This window comes from Pseudorca crassidens, chromosome 18, assembly GCF_039906515.1.
Source record: "Pseudorca crassidens isolate mPseCra1 chromosome 18, mPseCra1.hap1, whole genome shotgun sequence".
In the NCBI taxonomy this organism is placed as follows: Eukaryota; Metazoa; Chordata; class Mammalia; order Artiodactyla; family Delphinidae; genus Pseudorca; species Pseudorca crassidens.
The window spans coordinates 70813139-70831525 of NC_090313.1; the positions used below are offsets into that span (position 1 = coordinate 70813139).

General features: G+C 40.6%; 1 protein-coding gene across 6 annotated transcripts in view; it reads left to right on the forward strand.

The window, feature by feature from the left end:
• The window catches only part of STARD13 (StAR related lipid transfer domain containing 13), a 222108-nt gene that overhangs the window by 110620 nt on the left and 93101 nt on the right, over positions 1-18387 (forward strand). Inside the window, exon 1 of one of the 6 annotated variants that reach the window (XM_067713433.1) lies at positions 6976-7290. The exons of 2 other annotated variants lie outside the window; for them this stretch is intronic. The gene's annotated coding sequence lies outside the window, so the exon portion shown is untranslated. Of the gene's footprint in view, positions 1-6975; positions 7328-18387 lie in introns of those variants that run through there. 3 more of the 6 variants (XM_067713430.1, XM_067713431.1, XM_067713432.1) reach the window with 3 other exon arrangements.

Consider the following 18387-nt stretch of genomic DNA (forward strand, 5'->3'; position numbering starts at 1 on the left):
AAAGGCAGGCACACTCCAGATACCTGTGTGCATGTTAGGAGGACAGCCTGTCACCTGCAGCAAGTAAAGGAATTGAATTATACTCAATTAATTTTTTAACTTATGAGTTTGTGTTTTCACTCATTCATCCATCTATTCTTCCATACTGCTCAGGATGTAAAACTTAGGAGAGGAACAGAAGGGACAGGTCTGTCAAGTGACCCACCCAGAAAAGCACAGGCGTGTTTCTGACTCCATTCTGGAGAAGGGCTACTTCTTTGGTCTGGCCTCCCTGGTACCAGACTTTTGACTAAATAGTCACTGGGGTTCCATTGGATTAAGCCTAGTAGCTTTCTTATTGGTTCATCTGAAGATCTCCAAGACTGTTAAGTGAACAAAATAAGTCTTTGGATAATGCATATAATATGATTCTATTTATGTAAGAGTAATTATCTCATGGGTGTGCAGTATGGGTGTATGTACATATATGTAGAAACATATGTGTGTATATTTTACACATATAAAATATGTGTATGTATATATTACATATACATAAAAAGTTATACATGTATATTACATATATATAAAGTTTGGAAAATAGACACTAAACTGTTAATAGTGATTACCTCCAGGGAGGGAAGTAGATTTAGGAGTTGGGGATATAAAAGGGACTTTTGTTTGAATTTTTAAAATGAGCATTATTTGGTGTAATTAAAATATTTTAAAGAAAAAATATTTAAAGTTTACTTTTATTAGTTATTAAAATGTATTAGATAGTCTTTGATTTTACTTTGTGAGGATAACAAAAATTTACTAAAAGCGAATGAACCTATACTGCAGGATGAGACCTTTATTTTCATATTATAATTATATTCATAGCATAAAGCAAATAATGTGTAGTACATTTCTTTTTTTCTTTTCTTTTTTTTTTTTTTTTTTTGCGGTACACGGGCCTCTCTCACTGTTGTGGACTCTCCCGTTGCGGAGCACAGGCTCCGGACGCGCAGGCTCAGCGGCCATGGCTCACGGGCCCAGCCGCTCCGCGGCATGTGGGATCTTCCCGGACCGGGGCACGAACCCGTGTCCCCTGCATCGGCAGGCGGACTCTCAACCACTGCGCCACCAGGGAAGGCCCAATGTACCCTACATGTTTTTTTTTTTTTTTTTTCTTGGCGGTACGCGGGCTTCTCACTGTTGTGGCCCCTCCCGTTACGGAGCACAGGCTCCGGACGCGCAGGCTCAGCGGCCATGGCTCACGGGCCCAGCCGCTCCGCGGCATGTGGGATCTTCCCGGACCGGGGCACGAACCCACGTCCCCTGCATCAGCAGGCGGACTCTCAACCACTGCGCCACCAGGGAAGCCCTGTGTAGTACATTTCTGATGTGTTTTTTCTAGTTTATTTTTGCCAAGAAATTGGTGAATTACTTAGAATTCAAGATCTAAACCAGATATGACCAAAAGAAACATCTTTGTCCTGGGCTTTTTGGTCGAGCAAACTTTGAACTTTTGCTGACCTGTGGGTTCCATGCCCCATGCTGTCTTTATTAGTGAACAAAAATGGTCAGATTGGTCCTGCACAACTCTTAGGTTCTTTTTTGCCCGATAATGGTAGCCAAAGAAGAACTTTTGAGGCAAAAGAGGGTCAACTACTCTCCCCCAAACCTCACAACCAAGTCATACTGATAACTCAATGTAGGACCAAATTCTGTCAGGTATATAGACATTTATTAACAAGCAAACACCCTCCCCCAACATAAATCGATTGATGTAACTTGTGTGTAAGCTTCAAGGAGTCCCAGCTCTTCACTTTCCTTTTAGATGCTCAACCACAGCCTTTCATAAAAGATTCAAAAGAGGCTTGAGGCAAACACCCAGATTCCAAAAACAGATTGTCTCACCCTTATAGCCTGCATCAGGCAAGCAGAATCTTCTAGAAGTCATGGCTGTGGAAGTGAGCTAAAATTATCAAATTGGTTGTGCACAACTCTTAGGTTCTTTTTGGTAAATAAGGGTGGCCAAAGAAGCAAGTTTTGAGTTAAAAGAGGATCAACTACTACTCTCACTAAAACCTTATAACCAAATCATACTGATTACATGTGTAGGACTATTTAGGGATTTAGACTAGGACATTATCACCAGAGGTGCAGGTAAAGGTCTTACTGGATTTTTACACCGAAATACTTTGAGCCAGTCTGTACTTCTGAACACCTTAAGTCCACCAAGCATGCTAGGCAACGTAACAATTTTCACCAGTTGAAACCCATTTTTGACACTCAGAATGGTAGCTGGAGATTGTTGATGGAGAGATGGTACCAGCAGGGTTTGTAACAGCCAATTCTGAAGTTCAGGCTCCCTGTTTAGAAAGCCAGCTAGATTGTCTCAGGCTTTGAATGCTTCATCAGATGCTAGCAGCACCGGGGTTATAGCTTTACCTAAATAACACACATGTAACATCAACCATATATACTCAAGTGCTTTAAAGTAAATTACAGGGCTTCCCTGGTGGCGCAGTGGTTGAGAGTCCGCCTGCCGATGCAGGGGACACGGGTTCGTGCCCCGGTCCAGGAAGATACCACATGCTGCGGAGTGGCTGGGCCCGTGAGCCATGGCCGCTGAGCCTGCACGTCCGGAGCCTGTGCTCCGCAACGGGAGAGGCCACAACAGTGAGAGGCCCACGTACCGCAAAAAAAAAAAAAAAAAAAAAAACCTAAAGTAAATTACAGATGAGTACTGCAATTAGCTCTTCTTACAGAGGATTCTGTTTCTTGAATTGCAATTAATCAGATTCAACCCTTTAAGTGTAGTTGTATTCACCTATATTTTTAAATTCTCACTATGGAATGATAGATAACACCTATTGAATGTTTATGCCATGCTCTGTTCCCAGCATTTTACATATATTAACCCACTTAATCTTCACAACACCCTAAGAGTTGTACTGTTGTTATCCATTTAACAAGGAGGAATCTCAAGTAACTTGTCCATGCTCACACAGCTTGTACCTGGCAGAGTCAAGATTAGAACCCAGGCATCTGGGACATGAAGTTCAGTTTTTTCACTGCATGGAAGAGAGAAAATACTCTAGACCATGAAGCCATACTGCCCTCACCAGCTGCGAGATCCTACTTTTAATTTGCTTTGCACAAATTCTGCCCATGAGGCAAATCGTCTGTATGTTAAGTTAGAAAGGCTCTTCCCATGATGTGCTGCATTCCTCTTTAGAGTCCCCATTTTCTCAGTATGTTTTCCTCTCTACAGAGCTGATGAGAAATGTTTAATCGTCAGGCCTGGCTCTGTGCAAAAAAGAAAACAAAATCCCCGAGGAGCCGTATCCATTCCCTTTTGGATCAATGCAGTGCCCTTTCAAACAACACACAGCTGCCACAGACCCCCGGGGTCTGCTGTTGAAGTTTCACACCCCTTCTGTGAGGCTGGACTTTACTTCTTGTATGTGATCATTAAAGATGTCTGTGGTTGAAAAGAAGGGAGTTGATGATTGAAGTATCAGTCCCTAGCTTAAGGATTACAAGACTGAGGACCAGCAGACCAGGCCTAATTATTATTGCTGTGCTCATGTATGCACTTGCTCTGTACTTACACCTGGGCATGGATATTGCTTGTGATGCTTAGCTGGCCTCTTATGCCCAGGGTTTGATAAAAATGGGAAGCTTCAGGTGTCGTGCCATTTGCTTTGCCAGCTGGTATAATCCTTAAAAACATTTTTGTCCAAAACATGGATGGTGTTCCTTTTCAATTACTGATTTGCCCAGGCACATGGGGATTGGGCTTTTGACCGTAAACATGGGCAGGGCTGGATTAGGCAGGTTTCTGGCATCTTCAAGTTGATGGTTGTGAGCGAAGCTGACACATACATAAGGGTAGGTTATACAGCGCACAGCCCTAGGCTGACCTGGTTCTGGGGAATACAGGTGCCAGTTTGAAAGTAAAATCCAAATCCTGAGGTCCCCACCCAGTACTCATTCCACTCCCCAATAGTTTCCTTCTTTTGCCATAAATTCACTCCTTGCCTACAACTTCTCTCTCTTCTACACATATTCCTTAACCACAGACAATCTGGTGCCTATCACCAGCCTATCTATATCAGCTTGCATCAGCTTTCCTGTAACTGCATATATATTTTAAATGCCTGCATATAGAAGTTCATTATATGAATGTACCTTAATTTATTTGTAAGTTCCCTATTGGTGGGCACTAGGTAGTTTGCAATCTTTGGCGATTACAAACAATGCTGAAATTAAAACTTGTATTTGTTTGTATATCTGTCTGCAAATATCTCCAGGAAAAATTGCTTAAAGTGGGATTTGCTTTGACTCATTTCCTTTGACTCTCTTACCTATGCAGCTGCCTCTAGCACCCTTCCTTTTTTTACCCTCATCCTCCAAGTTCGAATATTTATGACCTCTGGCTTAAATTATTACAATAGTCTCCTAAGTGGGTCAGTCTGCCTACCCTCTGCTTTATAATCCATCCTAAATATGGTTTCTAGATCTCACTGCTCAGATTATGTTACACTTATGCTCAAAAACTTCCATGATCGCTGATTGAACTTAGTATTCACTCCCCACACCCCCTCCCAGCATTCAAGACCATACCACAGTATGGTTCCTCCCTGTTGCTGGAGTCTCATACCCCATGGTTCTCCCACACGTTCCCTATGCTTCAGCAGAACCAGGTGGTTCACTATTTCTGGAGCTTGCCTTGCTCCTGTCTCTGTGCCTTCGAGCTCACTCTTCCTGTAGGAGTGTCCTTCTCTTTGAAGTGTCCTCCCTCATCTCTGCCCATGCAAATCCTTCCCAAACTTTAATGCTACCACCTTAGTCATGTTTTCTGGATTCTCCCACCCCCATTCCCTAAACTAGATGTGACCTTTCGGCCTTGAGCCCCCAGCTGCACTCTTCCTCTCCCCGCTGTTCTTATATCCTGTTTTGGATTGTAATCCTTCGTGCCATGGTAAACCTGCTGCTGGAAGCATGTATCTGAGGTGCCTAGTAGAATGCCTTGCACATTGTAGGTTTAAAAGAGTATTCATCAGGTTAGATCTTTGCAGTTGGCAAATTCTCTTACCCCAAACTGGTACCATTCTTCAGTTTGTGGGAAAGAGATCATACACCCAAAGCCATTATGAAAGTACATTAACTTTGCAGTGTATTTAGTTGAGAACTCGGAAACGCACTGGCAGTGAGGAAGCAGGCAGCGTAGGGGCAGGAGCACATCTCATCCGCCTTTCCTTACCGTTGGTGGCGTTCACAGCTGCCCTTGACCCAGCCCACGTGCAACAGGGCTCCTCTGGATTTGGAAAGCTTCCTTCTTGCCAGCCATAGCAAACAAGGACTTTCATCCCCTATTAGGAAGAATTCACCCTAACAATCCCCGTACTTTCAGTAAAGGGATGTTTACCAACATCGTGGTTCTTGACTCAGGCTCATTGTCAGCAGATGACATTCTCATGGGAGGAAGTGAGGAAGGGGAGATGGTTAGGGGTGAGTGTAGAAAGCTGGACCAGATCAGGGGTCCACAAACGAAGCTCCTCTCTTTCCAGTGACCCAAAAAGCCTCTTTCCCTACAAAGCCCAACCTCACATTTGACAGAACTGGAAGGACACACAGGTAGTCTCAGCCTTGAAGAACCAGATTTTCCAACTTCAACCATGGGCTTCTCATAATCATCTACAGTTCCTCCTTTACAGTGAGTGGCTCTATCTAGCTCGGTTTCTCATTTATTCAACAGACACCAATTGTGTATGTCCCTGCTCTTAAGGGACTCACAGACAAATGACAGATGACAGTTCCAGGATTCTTCTGTGAAAATGTGGAAGGAAGACTAAGGTTTCAGACTTACTACTCAACCCCACTCTGACCTATGCTCACCATGTATGCCCTCACGATAGAGTTCAGATGTTCAAAATCTGTTACTGTTATCCTCAGCATGCACTTTATACCCTGCACTTTATTCCCAGAATTTTTTATCTTTAGCTTTCCTTATCACAGGCAGTGGTATTTTGTTTGGTACCATCCTTTGCCAGATTAAATATTTATACTTATTTAATATTCTCTCTGTTGTTGAAAAGAACAATACAAAAGTTGAATAATAACAACACAGTATTTTATCATCTTAATTTAATTTTGAAATCACCTGTCAGGTCTCCAGAGCTTTACTCTGTGCTTTTCGTGTTCAAGGACACTGTTCAAGAAACAAAACTGAGACTTGAATCCAGTCTTCTGACTCTGGATCCTAGTGCAGTCTTCAAATCCTTAGCCTGGTTTTAGTAGCGCTCACATAGCTATTTGCAGTAAATGTGCAGCCTTTCTACCTGATAAGGTCTGACTACTGTTGACTGTGCAGAACATGTAAGCCTAAAAATGCACTGTGCTAAATGCTGTGTGCTAAAGATTGACGAAGCAGACTGGTGTTGCACAGTCAGCTCTACTTGGTAGAGCAGTCTTCTCTCATCTAGAACCTGAAATGCATCCCATACCTTCTCTTGATTCACCAAGTTCATGGTAGTATAAATATCAGCCAGTCCTGTCGCTTAGGGGGTGTAATGTCATCTGAATGTGAATAATGACCTCTGTTTTAGGATAGAAAGGTACAAGTACACCAATTTTATAATGTCCTATTTTGGTGCTTTTTCTTTTTCCATTTTCTCCCTGGAATCAGTTTTCATAATTTTAACATGTTAAAAATTATTCCGTCATGGGTGCATGCTTGCGTGTGTGTGTGTGCGTGTGCGTGTGTGTGTTTCAGTCATGGGCATCTTCTTTTGAGTGTCATTACATAGAAAAACCTAAGCCTGGTTAAAATGCTTCCTCCTGTCCTGTGAAGTTTCAGGCCATGTTACCATGGGATTTGTTATATAACCTACACACTTGGCACTGGCATGGGGGGACCTTAGGCAAGGATCACCCTCCCTCCCTTGATTTGTGACAGACTGGCAGCTTTTTCCTCTAGTATGTGCCATAGCTACAGAGCCAGATTTTAAGGAGAGGATTTATAGGAAATCCAGCTGTGAGTTTTCGTTTTTTTCTCTTAGAGCTGGAGGCGGGACCAAGACCAACCTCAAACCAGGCACACCATTGATCAGGCTAGAATGATGTGGAACAGTCTCACAGACAACAGCTAAGCACAGGGGAAATATTAGCTGGCAGAGATAACGAACAGGAAACACTCAGTGACAGATGCACCATCTGTCAGTTTCGGAGAAGCGATTTTCAAGAAAGCAGAAAATGAAATGAAGAAGAGAGTGGTTTTGTTTCAAAGGTACAGCACAGCCTAAGGACGTTTTAAACAAAGTGAGTTTGTATTCCATAGAAGAGGTTCTGGCGCTGGGTAAGACAACAGTTACTTCCTATTTGTACTGAGAGTTTTGTTATTGATACATAAAGTTTTCTTTGTGGTGTACTTGATATTTAGAAGGACAATCTTTTAACAAGAACTTGATTTAAAATTTAAAGCAGTGCCTCTCATTTTAATTTTTCACTTTAAAAACATTTGAAAGTTACAGTAAGATACTTATTTACTCTTATTTAACCTCAGAGAATTGCTTTTATCTCAGTTAGACTATAGATATTGATATCAGACTTTTTTCTTATTTTTTTGAACTGTGGGCAAAGTTACCGGTATTTTTCCTCAAAGGCAATTTAGTGAGAAAGTACCCATCTCTCAGATTTAAGACGCTGGCAGAAAATGCTGTCTATTGGATATTTAGTTCCCTGAGATCGGTTGCATAAATAGCCATGAATATGACCTAAACTTCTACATGCTTTTCCTAATAATGTTATTGTGTTGACATAGTTTTTAAAGGAGGCTGCTTCTGGATCTTCTTTATAAGCTGCCATATAAAGCAATTCTGCTGTGTATGTTTAATACATTTCCAAATGTGTTCATTTTAAAACAAAGTTGGACTTGTGCTGTTTGTTGTTGTATTTTACATCTAAGAGGTCTGCATTTGATGCCACAGGTCGTATGTTTTATTAGTCTGAGATTGGTCTAATTCTGAAGAGATCTAAAGCAGTGATTTGGAATGATAAGCTTATGAGAGCAATAGCAAAAAGTTTTGAGGTGGATCACAGGAGCCCCTGTATTAGAAATAGGCAATTCTCTTACAATTTACACAGTCAAAAAGGGACTTATTTTGCATCTGCGTTAGCAAGCTCTCTATTCCAAACCAGAAGTGGAAGCACTGGCTGTAAGCTCGCAAAACCACTCAGTGTTATGGCCCAATATGGATGTCAGAACTTTGTAGCATGTGTGGGAAAATGGCTGCAGTCCAACGTCTGGAATCATTTATCTTCTGGGAGAGTCTAGAAGACAACTGTTTTATGCATTTTACAGAAATCCTTGCTGATTGATTTCATTTACATAGAGCAACGCAGTGACTGATGGTGGAGCAACTACAAGTGGGGGAGAAGTATTGATCTATTTCTGCTTTTCCTGACATCCAGGTCTCATTAGTGTTCCTGGCACCTTTGAATGAGATGGTTCCATTACGAGCAACCATATCGTTTCTACAGGGCCCTTTCCACGCATTTCATCATAAATGCCACATTGATGTCTTTTCTTACTGGGGGAGTCAGAAACTGAAAGTTGAACATTTTGTCTTACTGTCTTTTCAGAAGTCTAACCTGTTTCCTATAATCTAGATTTGAAGAATGAGAGGAAGAAGATATCAGTAGGCAGGGTTCTCCGTAGGCTCACTGCAACTTACGCAGTCATTTAGAAATGTGTGCGAGATGGTCTCTCTGAAATTCTGGAACATACTCTTCCTGACATCTAGACTCGTATCTGTGTGTGAGGGAGGGTATCAGATACGCCAGCCAGTATATTCTGCGAGAGCTAAACTCACATGTGCTGACATATGCTGACGTGTGACAGGGTAGCATCCAGACCTGTTTTTCTAATGTGGGAAAGAATATTTGCCAATTTCTGACAGTACCCATGTCAAACCTGATGAAGACGTTTTGAATTTATTGCAAGGACCAAGGTAACAGTCAGAAGCCTTGGATTTTCAGCCACTACCCTATGCTGCCTACTGTGGCAACCTTGAGGAAGAGAGCTAACCTTTTAATAAATCAGTTTCACTGCTTAAAAATATAGTGAATAAGTCTAGCCATCTCTTTGACTTCCAGAGACATTTCAAATGTCAGCAATATATTTATAATGTGTCTTGCACTGTTAGTTTTTAGTATGTATGTCATTTTTAAAGTTGCCTCTGTTTCCTTAGACTGAAAAAAGCTGAAAAATTCTGGGTCACTGAAAACAAGATCCTATAATCTTACACAGTAGTACTTTTGTTGGCAGCAGCCTACTCTTGAAGGTACTTGTACTCATCTCTTTTCTCTATGTGGAATTATCCTTTGATTTTCTCATCACAATTCCTGGCATTGGGAAATACCAGGAATTCCCTCAAATAGGTTGAAGTTGTAGAAGTTGGGCTAAAATTGGTGCAGCACTGCTTTGATCTAGTATGTTTATATATAATTTTTTAAAGTTCCTAATATAAGGAAATGGATGGTAGTGCAAATTAAGTTACCTAATATTTTCTAACATGTTATGTATACATATACACCATATTTAAATAAATACATGCTTATCTTCACATAAGGTATAGAGATATGTCTATAGAGAGAGAAAGAGAGAGGAGAGCATCTTTCCAAAATATTCTAATAAAAACAACAGTATATACAATATTAAAAGTAAAAGATAGGAGCCATTAGTGTGTTTTCATTTTAAACCATTTTCATTTGAAGTGATAAACATGATAGCAGGTTAATATAGTGCAAACAGCATCAGAAGTCAGAAGTCAGACCTGCCAGTCTCAGCGGCCAATACGCCACACTCCAAACAAAACCATCCCCCTGGACACCATTCACTGAGTTGTTGAAGCACAGCTGCCCACACTCAACTGTGTTGACCTTGGGCAAGTCACTTAACCTCACTGACTCGTAGTTCTTCTGCTGCAATATGAGAATAACAATGTATGAGAAAAAAAAAATGTATAAGAATGTTTACCTTACCACATAAGGTTGTTGTGGAGGTCAAATGGCATAATATGTGTGAAAACGCTTAGAAAACTTTAAAGTCACTTGTTCGCTTCCTGGAATATTCCTTTCCTCTCTTCCTTAACAAATCCTGCTCATCATTCAGAGGCTTCTCTTGACCCTCTTCTGATCTCCTCCCTCTTTCAAACCCCTAGAGCCCTTCATGGAGAGAACTAATCAGTGTACCATCATGTACCTCCTCCCCCTCCCACCGATTTGACCCTGACGCTTCCACACCTCCATGCTCCGCTCATTCCAGTCCTGGTCTCCACTAAATACTTTCTCTACTACTTTTTATCGTTCTTTTCATCCTCCAGAGCAGCTTTAAACATTACCAGCCTTTGAAGCCTTCCCTAATATTCTTCCTCCGTAGAGTCAGGAGCTGCTTCGTTCATGGTTCCCATAGTATAAACTTCTGATGGAGTTCTTATCTTCTACTTCATTCTTTATTTACATATCTCTCTCCCTTTGTAGGCTCCTCAGAGACAGGGAAAACTCCATGTTTCTTTGTTTCCCTGGTGGTTACCATAGTTTCTCATACGTGGTTGGTGTTCAAGCAATGTCTGTTGAATGAATGAACAACATTATACAGAATGTACAACTGTACACAGAATACAGTCTTTCTGTATCTTTCTGAAAATATTATCTAGTTCGTGGTATACTATAATCACACACCTTTTGGGACAGAGTCTGGGTACCCATTTGTGTGTCTGGAATAATTTGACCATTAGAGTGTAATAGCATATAGACTGTTTTAGGCTGGAAAAACTGTGTATGCCATCACCAGTAGACAAATGGTTAACCTACTAGTCCTATCTAAGCCCTGCTAATTACACTTAGCTAGCTAAAAATTGAAACTGTCAATCAACTGTCTCTGTTTGGAGAGAGCCTTGATTTATCTGTGGCTAGATATGTTTTAAAAAGAACATATAGCCATCTTTTTGAAAAAGCAGTTTGGCCGCATTTATCAAGACCCTCTCATCCAGTAAATCCGCTTCTAGGAAATTATCCTAAGGAAGTGGTTTAAAAAAAAAACAAAACTAGATAAAGCCTTCTGAACAAAATGGCAAATAAGACACTGGCATTGTTTTAATCATAATAAAGTTTTTAATAATCAGGGGGTTGCCTGATCAATTATATATAATTGTATTGACCTCAATGCTGCCTTTTTTACATTCTTTGCAAAGAACCAGGGTATACTTGAAGCAATCAAGTTTCAACTTCTTACCAGGCTTCCAATTTTACCATTTTTCCTTTTTTTAATTTAGAAAATGTTGAAAATAAGGTAACCTTTGAGCCCGAAGTTTTAAAACTCTCTAAGGAAACAATAATCTTAGCATTCGGAGAGGCCTAAAAAGCCTGTCTTATCCATTTTTATTAAAAAAATAGACTGTGACTGACAGAGATGGAAATTCTAATGGTTGAACTGTTTTGTTCAACTGATTTTAAAAACAGTTAAGAAGGGAAAACTTGAGTCTACGTGTTAAATGACTCTGAGGAAAACTATGTAAATTGTGGAAGCTTTTTATAATCCCTCATTTAATCTCCTTTTACAGGGAATAACTGGCAGAAGTAAAGCCATTTTATCATAATAGTTTCTGCAAGTTATATCAGGAAAAACCACAGGAATACTGGAAATAATCTTCTATCAAATCAGGGTGGTGTAGTCAGTTGAACACTGAGCTGAATTAGAAGCACCACTCTCTGTGTTACAGCCTCCCCAATAAATTGGTCAGGGGGCCTCACTGCTGAGATCTACCGTCCATCGCTTGCCTCTTTGTTCAAGAGGGAGGGTTTTCTTTTTTCATTTCTTGGGATAATCCTTGAAATGCATCCCCACTAATAATGCCACTCTCTGGTAAAGAAGCCAGAGCAAAGGGCTGCTGGTGGGTGGAACGTTTCCGTAGTGGGCCTGGCCATCTTGTCTTAAAAGGGCAGAGAAGCATGTGACTTGTTTAAAGACATTTCTAAATGGTCCTGTTGGGCATACTGCCCAATAAGTAAGGCAAGTCCCTGCTTCAGAGCGCTCGCTGTGTAAATGGTGAAGGAATGCCAGCTTCAAACATGAATACAAACACAGGAATACGTAGGCAAATAAATCCCCTCTCGGGCTGCGACCAAGCCCAGGAGTAATGTTAGAGCGTCAGGTCGGGGGTGGAGGGAGCCGAGGAACGTGAAGTCCTGGGGGGTTTACCTTCCAGGAAATCTAAATCTTCATAATCAGGAAAGCTCTTTGAAGTGGCCTCCTTCCTGGTCAAGTTGTGAAAGAGTGAGGAGAAGCACCTTCCCGGGGCTGGTGTGGTAGTTTATGCCTTGGGAGTGGCTTGTACACACAGGGGTGAAGGTGGTGGGTTTTGTAGCCTGAGCTGAGCCAAGCTGGTTGTCTAAGCTAGAGGTGAATGAGAGAGCCAGCTGCTCGAATCCCCAGCCCAGGGAGCTCTGACAAGACGCCAAGGAAGGGCCTGAGTGCAGCCAGCAAGCCAGAGGGGAGGGAGTTCAAGGCGGGAGTACCCTTCCCCTTCAGCCTCAGCAGAGGGGCCTCCAGGAGACCCGTTACTAGTTCTCTACTCCCCACAAGAGAACAATGATTTAGAACAATCTCCTGAGAACTACTGTTCTTTCCACATGTGCTTATTATCCTGCATACTGGACCGTTTGTACTGGGCCTGGCCAGGGAGCAGCTATATACATTACGGACAGGCCTGGGGAGGAGAAACCCAGCAAGCAGATGAGATACCCTTGAATTAACCCTAAATTACTCCACGAACAGAAGTAATCCTTATGTAACATGGAGGCATTCTGACTGGTTTTCTTTGGGCCTTGCAAATACTTGAAATAAAACCACAAAATGGTTAAACAACACTAGTGGGTACTCAGTTTAAATAAAAGCAGTTTGTTTTTAGCTGAGGATCAAACTCCAAATTAAGTGACCTCTCTGTGCCAGGCATTACAGCAGAGAGAAATAAGATACCCATAGCTTTAGAGTTTACTGTTAAAGTTTCCTACTTTATGATGGTTTAAGCTATAATTTTCTTTTTCTTTCAGTCTCCCTGACATCCACTGATTTGGTATTGGTGTATTACTTCTATAAAGGATCTAAATGCCTATCTTACTACAATTCTCTTGTCTCAAAATCCACAGCTAGTGACATTGTGTATTTCATTTCAACAAACATTTATTGATAATCTACTACATGTGAGAAACTGTGAAAAGAAGATGGGCCTATAATGCCTGTTCGAGGATGTTATAGTCCCATCTTGGGGGCAGATATGGACACAATTGGAGGGGGAATGACTTTTATACTAATTAGAGTCATAAGGCAATGCACTATGGAGCACATGTTTAAATCTAATTGGAAGAATGGGAAAGCTTCGTGGACAATATGGCATTTGAGCATGGCCTCGAAACACCAATAGATGTTAGTTGAGGGCAAAGTAGGAAACAGATATTCAGAGACAAAAGGATATATGTCAGAAAACACGAAGACTTTAAAGTGTTGTTTGTGTTCAAGAATGAATACAGGGTTCCCCAGCGTGCCCAGCATGACTAGACTTCAGGGTGTATGGGGAGACAGCTGCATCAGGAAATGGGGCTGGAAAGGCAGATTGGGGCTAGGTCTTTGAAGGCTTTTAGATATTATTTCATAAACCATGCATGGCTATTAACAATTTATGAGGAGACTGGTGATTTTTAACTCGTAACCTAAGAGGAATGTTCTGGTAAAAGGGTAGATTGGAGAGGAAGCAGTGATACCATGTATAGGTCCATCCACAACCCATATCCCTCCATTCAGTCAGCAAATATTAATTGGGTACCTATTATGCGGCAGGCCCAACTTTAGGCTATGGGGATACAGCAATAAGCAAAACAGGAAAACAGAGTTCTTGCCCTCATGGAGTTTATCTTCTAGTGGAGAAGACATACAGCGAACAACATAAACAAACAATGTTTATTTTAGTGTCAACTGATAAGGAGAATGAATACAACAGGGTAAGATGGTATGAATGTGAACAAAAAGGGCTAAGTTTTGTGAAAAGGTGGCTGTGAAGGCCTCTTGAAGAAGTGACTTGAATGAAGACACGAAGGAAGGAGAGTGAAAGAGGGCATCTGTGGATTCTGAGGCAAGAGCATGTCAAATGGAGAAAACAGAAAAAGGCAGAGGCTCTGGTGCAGATGAGCCTGGGGTGCTTAAGAGTTGACTGTCTGGTTGAACCAGTGTTGGGCAGAAGAAGGAGGGTAAAGGGGAGATATTTCAACAAAAGCATCCTTCTGTGACTGGTGGGTTTGATTAATGAGGAAGAGGTCAAAGACAACTTGGCAGAGGGGGAGCGTGGGTTTACACCAAATGACTCAGGTCCAAATATTTGGTGTTAAGACAGCTTTGTAGGATGGTCTTGATGACCTCATCAAAGGAAGAGGTAAAATCAGCCAAGAGTGAGTAAATAGCATGGGATGAGGGCTGGGAACTGGTAATCAGTGGCAAAGTTTTGGACTAGCTGCTGAGAGGAACAGAAAAGAACCTTAACTGGGTGTGAATATAAGGATTGATGAACAGTGTTTTTAGCTTAACTGTGGCTTGTTTGTCTGTTTGGCAAACATGTAGTAGCACTTACTTTGTGAGTAGCACTGTATTGAACGCTGAACATACGGAAGAGGAATGTGCTCACAGACAGAGAGGAAAGAGAATATTTCTACATATATAAAATTTGTTCCTTTATCAGATTGGAGAGAATGAGGTAGCATAATATTTAACTTCTCTCAACAAGCCCACTCACGATACAAACACATTGTATTGGGCTGATTCTTAAGAGGTCCATATTAAAAAACAAAAAAAACAAAAAAAAAACAAAAAAACTTTCTGTCCCCTCTTCTATAGAGTGGATTCAATTAGACCCAAATAATTGTATTTTTCAATAATTAGCCCTGCCTAAATCTGTCTGTAAAACTGAGTTTCCAACCAAGGTGCTTTGAGGTGCATCTCATGGGACATGGGTATGCTCTGAATGGGTTTAGGTCCGCTGAAGATACTAATCCCCCCAGCCCTTGGGCTGGCTGAGCAGGGCCTGGGGTAGCCAAAGGCCCCATCTGATAACCTTGGGCCTCCAGCAGCCTAGCCTGGTCGTTTATCCCAGCATGCGGTACAAATGCAGCATGGGCCATGTTGTGCAAAAAAGGTAGGGAAGCATGCAATCAGTGTGCCTGACCCATACTCACATTCCCTAGCACAGTGGCCACACAGTCTTTTGAATGTATACGCCTATCAATAACAAGATTTTGAGCAGTATTTCCAATATAGCTCTCTGTATTTTCTGTATTTTGGGTGTTTTTTTGTTTTTCTTTTTTTTTGGCGGCACCGCTCGGCTTGCGGGATCTTCATTCCCCGACCGGGAATTGATCTCAGAGCCATGGCGGTGAAAGCACGGAGTCCTAACCACTGGACCGCCAGGGAGCTCCCTGTATTTTGTAAGTTATATACATGTTCCACTATCAATAACTATCTCAAGTCATAAAGGCCAGAGTTCATCAACAATTACATACATCTTCATTTCAAACAATCTTCCAGACAATTTTAATCATTCCAGCTGACTTCTTGTCTGGTCTGAACATATTTTCATTGTCCTTACCTTGTAGATGTGACTGCTATAGCCCTAGTACTATAGTAGGGAAATTTCCCTAGTAGGGAAATTTCAGCATTGTCACCTTCTCGCTGACAACTTGTGCTGGTAATTAATGTCATCTTCTCTTCATGTTTTCTCTGCAAGAGTCTTTTTAAGTCACTTCTCCATTTTGTGAGGGTTAGTTTGGTTAAAAGTAAGCAATGTATTCCACATATTTTCTCAATCGGGTACATGTGTGCTGCAGTACATCGTGACACATGGCAGTACTGAAAATGTGCATGTACCTATAATGACCAGTGTCCCCCCATAATACTCTATGACCCCCACCCTCCCTCAGAAACCACCAACAGGCTTGCATCATAAGTGACGGCACCTTGTATCAAATCCTGATATTGAACCCTGGCATAACAATTTATTTCTTAAAATATCTAAAAATACTTAAATAAAATATTTAAAAATAAACACAAATAGAAATTTCTAATGTATTCATCTGCCTCCTATTTTGGAGACCATTTCCCTTGTGCCCTGTAAATATTCATCACTCCTTTCCTTAGCCTAATGACAGAAGCTGTTAGTTATTATGTGCTTCTCGTCTGCCAGCCACACTATAGATATCATCTCATTTCATCCTCACAGCCATCCTTTGAGGCAGGACTATTATCTCCATTTTACAGATGAAAAAACTGAGGTTTGGAGAGATACAGTTAACTTGTCCAAGGGGCATTGCTTGTAAGAAATGGGCAGATTTGAAACATAAGATCTTTCCAATCTGAATTACTGCCTTCCTTCTCTTAGGGCTGGGGTAATTTGCAGTCTTGTGTCCAAAGAACTTAGTCCTAAAAAATAATGAATTTGGAGTTCTCAAGACACTCTTTGGGGTAATACTGATGCGGGTGCTAAGTGTCTGTTTCTCACCTTAAATTGTAGCACCATTATGCCTGGTTTGTATCCATGCCACAAATCTAGTTGCTATAGCATCCTTCATATTAGGAAAATATTTGTCAGCTCCAGGTGGCTGGAACACCAGACAGGCTTGCTGATAGTTTAGTGAATAGGAACAATGATTTGGCAAGTTATGGGGTAGTAAGCTGAGAGAAAAACAAAGTCTCCAGGGACTCTGAGGAAGTAGGCCAAAGATTTTCACATTGTATTTCCACCACTACACAACTTCAAGTTTAGTCAGCTGGGTTAGAGAGAGAGGCTATATCTGCAAAGACGAAATTGGAGGCTACTGAAATAGCATTCCTTCCTGTGGGTTCATTTTTTGCCTTAGAATAAAATACGTTGTCCTGGTAAAATTAAGTTGCCATACCCAAAGTGGTGGCAGGGTTAGTCATTTTAATTGTTGGTCATTGATTTAAATCATCTCCTTACTCATAATTCATTCTCCTTGAACATGATTATATCCAGATAATGTTCTCTTCCAGTAAGAAGGGAAGAACAAAGGAAAATAAATAAAACACAGTTTACTCGAATCTCATTAAAGTTCTTGCACAAGAAGTGAGAAAGCATGGGAAAATATGAGTTCTTTTATAAAAACAAGTTTTTCCTTGAAGTCACCACCAGATTGCAGTTCACATAACATATTGGTATGTGTATACGTTTTTACAAGGGGGGGCTATGTCACCAGAAAAATGTGAATCAAAGTCTCTGTGGTCATTTTTTTTAAATGACTAACAGCATATGTAATATCCTTTTTAAAAAGTAGTTTATCATTCATTTCTCATTTAAAAAAAAAATCCATTTTCACTTTCTCCAAAGAAGCCCATATCTGGGAGTTGAGAACCATCTTTCTTTCTATTTTAATTCTTAACTATTTTGAATTTACCCAATATTCTTCCCCAAACTAACAAAGCATTATAGGTTTGAAAAGTTTTCCGCTAACAAGCATACGAACTATAATTTATAGTAAAGTAGCTTCATTCTATGTTATATCTTTAACGTGATGTTTAAGCACTTTTGAACCTAAAACAAATGCTCATTAACCTATTTTATGTATTCTTACCATAAAAGAATCTACATTTACAAGATACATAAATCGGGGGTGTTTTGTGTGTTAAGATTCAGTCAAAACACTTTTTTAAAGTGAAAAAGTTAGTCTCCTTAGTAAACTGGATTTCACAGCAGAATATTTCCAGAATGAAATATTAATTAACCTTCCATATTTAAGATTTATTTACAAAAGTTCATTTAACACATAATTTTAAGGTAATACTTAACATTGTTTTTTGACAATCTTAGCTGTTTTAAAAAGTGAAGTATATTTATGGTTCAAAAATCATAAAATTTTAATTTATTTATTGGTAGTTATCAGGTTAGTAGGCATGGGCGGTGTTCATTGCCCTACTCCTGTCGCTTTTCTGCTGAGTTGAGTCTGTTGACAACAGTCCAGATTGAGGCAAGAAACACCAGAAAGCGTGTTTCTGTGCTCTTGCTTCTACTCAGGAAGAATTCTTTCTTTCTTTTTCCCTACATAAGTGAAAATAAGCTCTAACAATCCTTGAGGTCTCTGGGATAATTCTGGACTGGTAACTAATTGAAAAAAAAAAAAAACCAACATGAAAACCTTGGCTTTAAAGGAACTTTTTTGCTTCAGCCCTGAGAAGGAAAAAAGCATAATCCTATCATACTTAGTTATCAGCACTATTAGAAATTCTGACTGGCTTGATAATTACCATGGAGCTGCAGAGCACTTAGCTGGTAGATAGGTAAATTTAATTAATAGCACAGA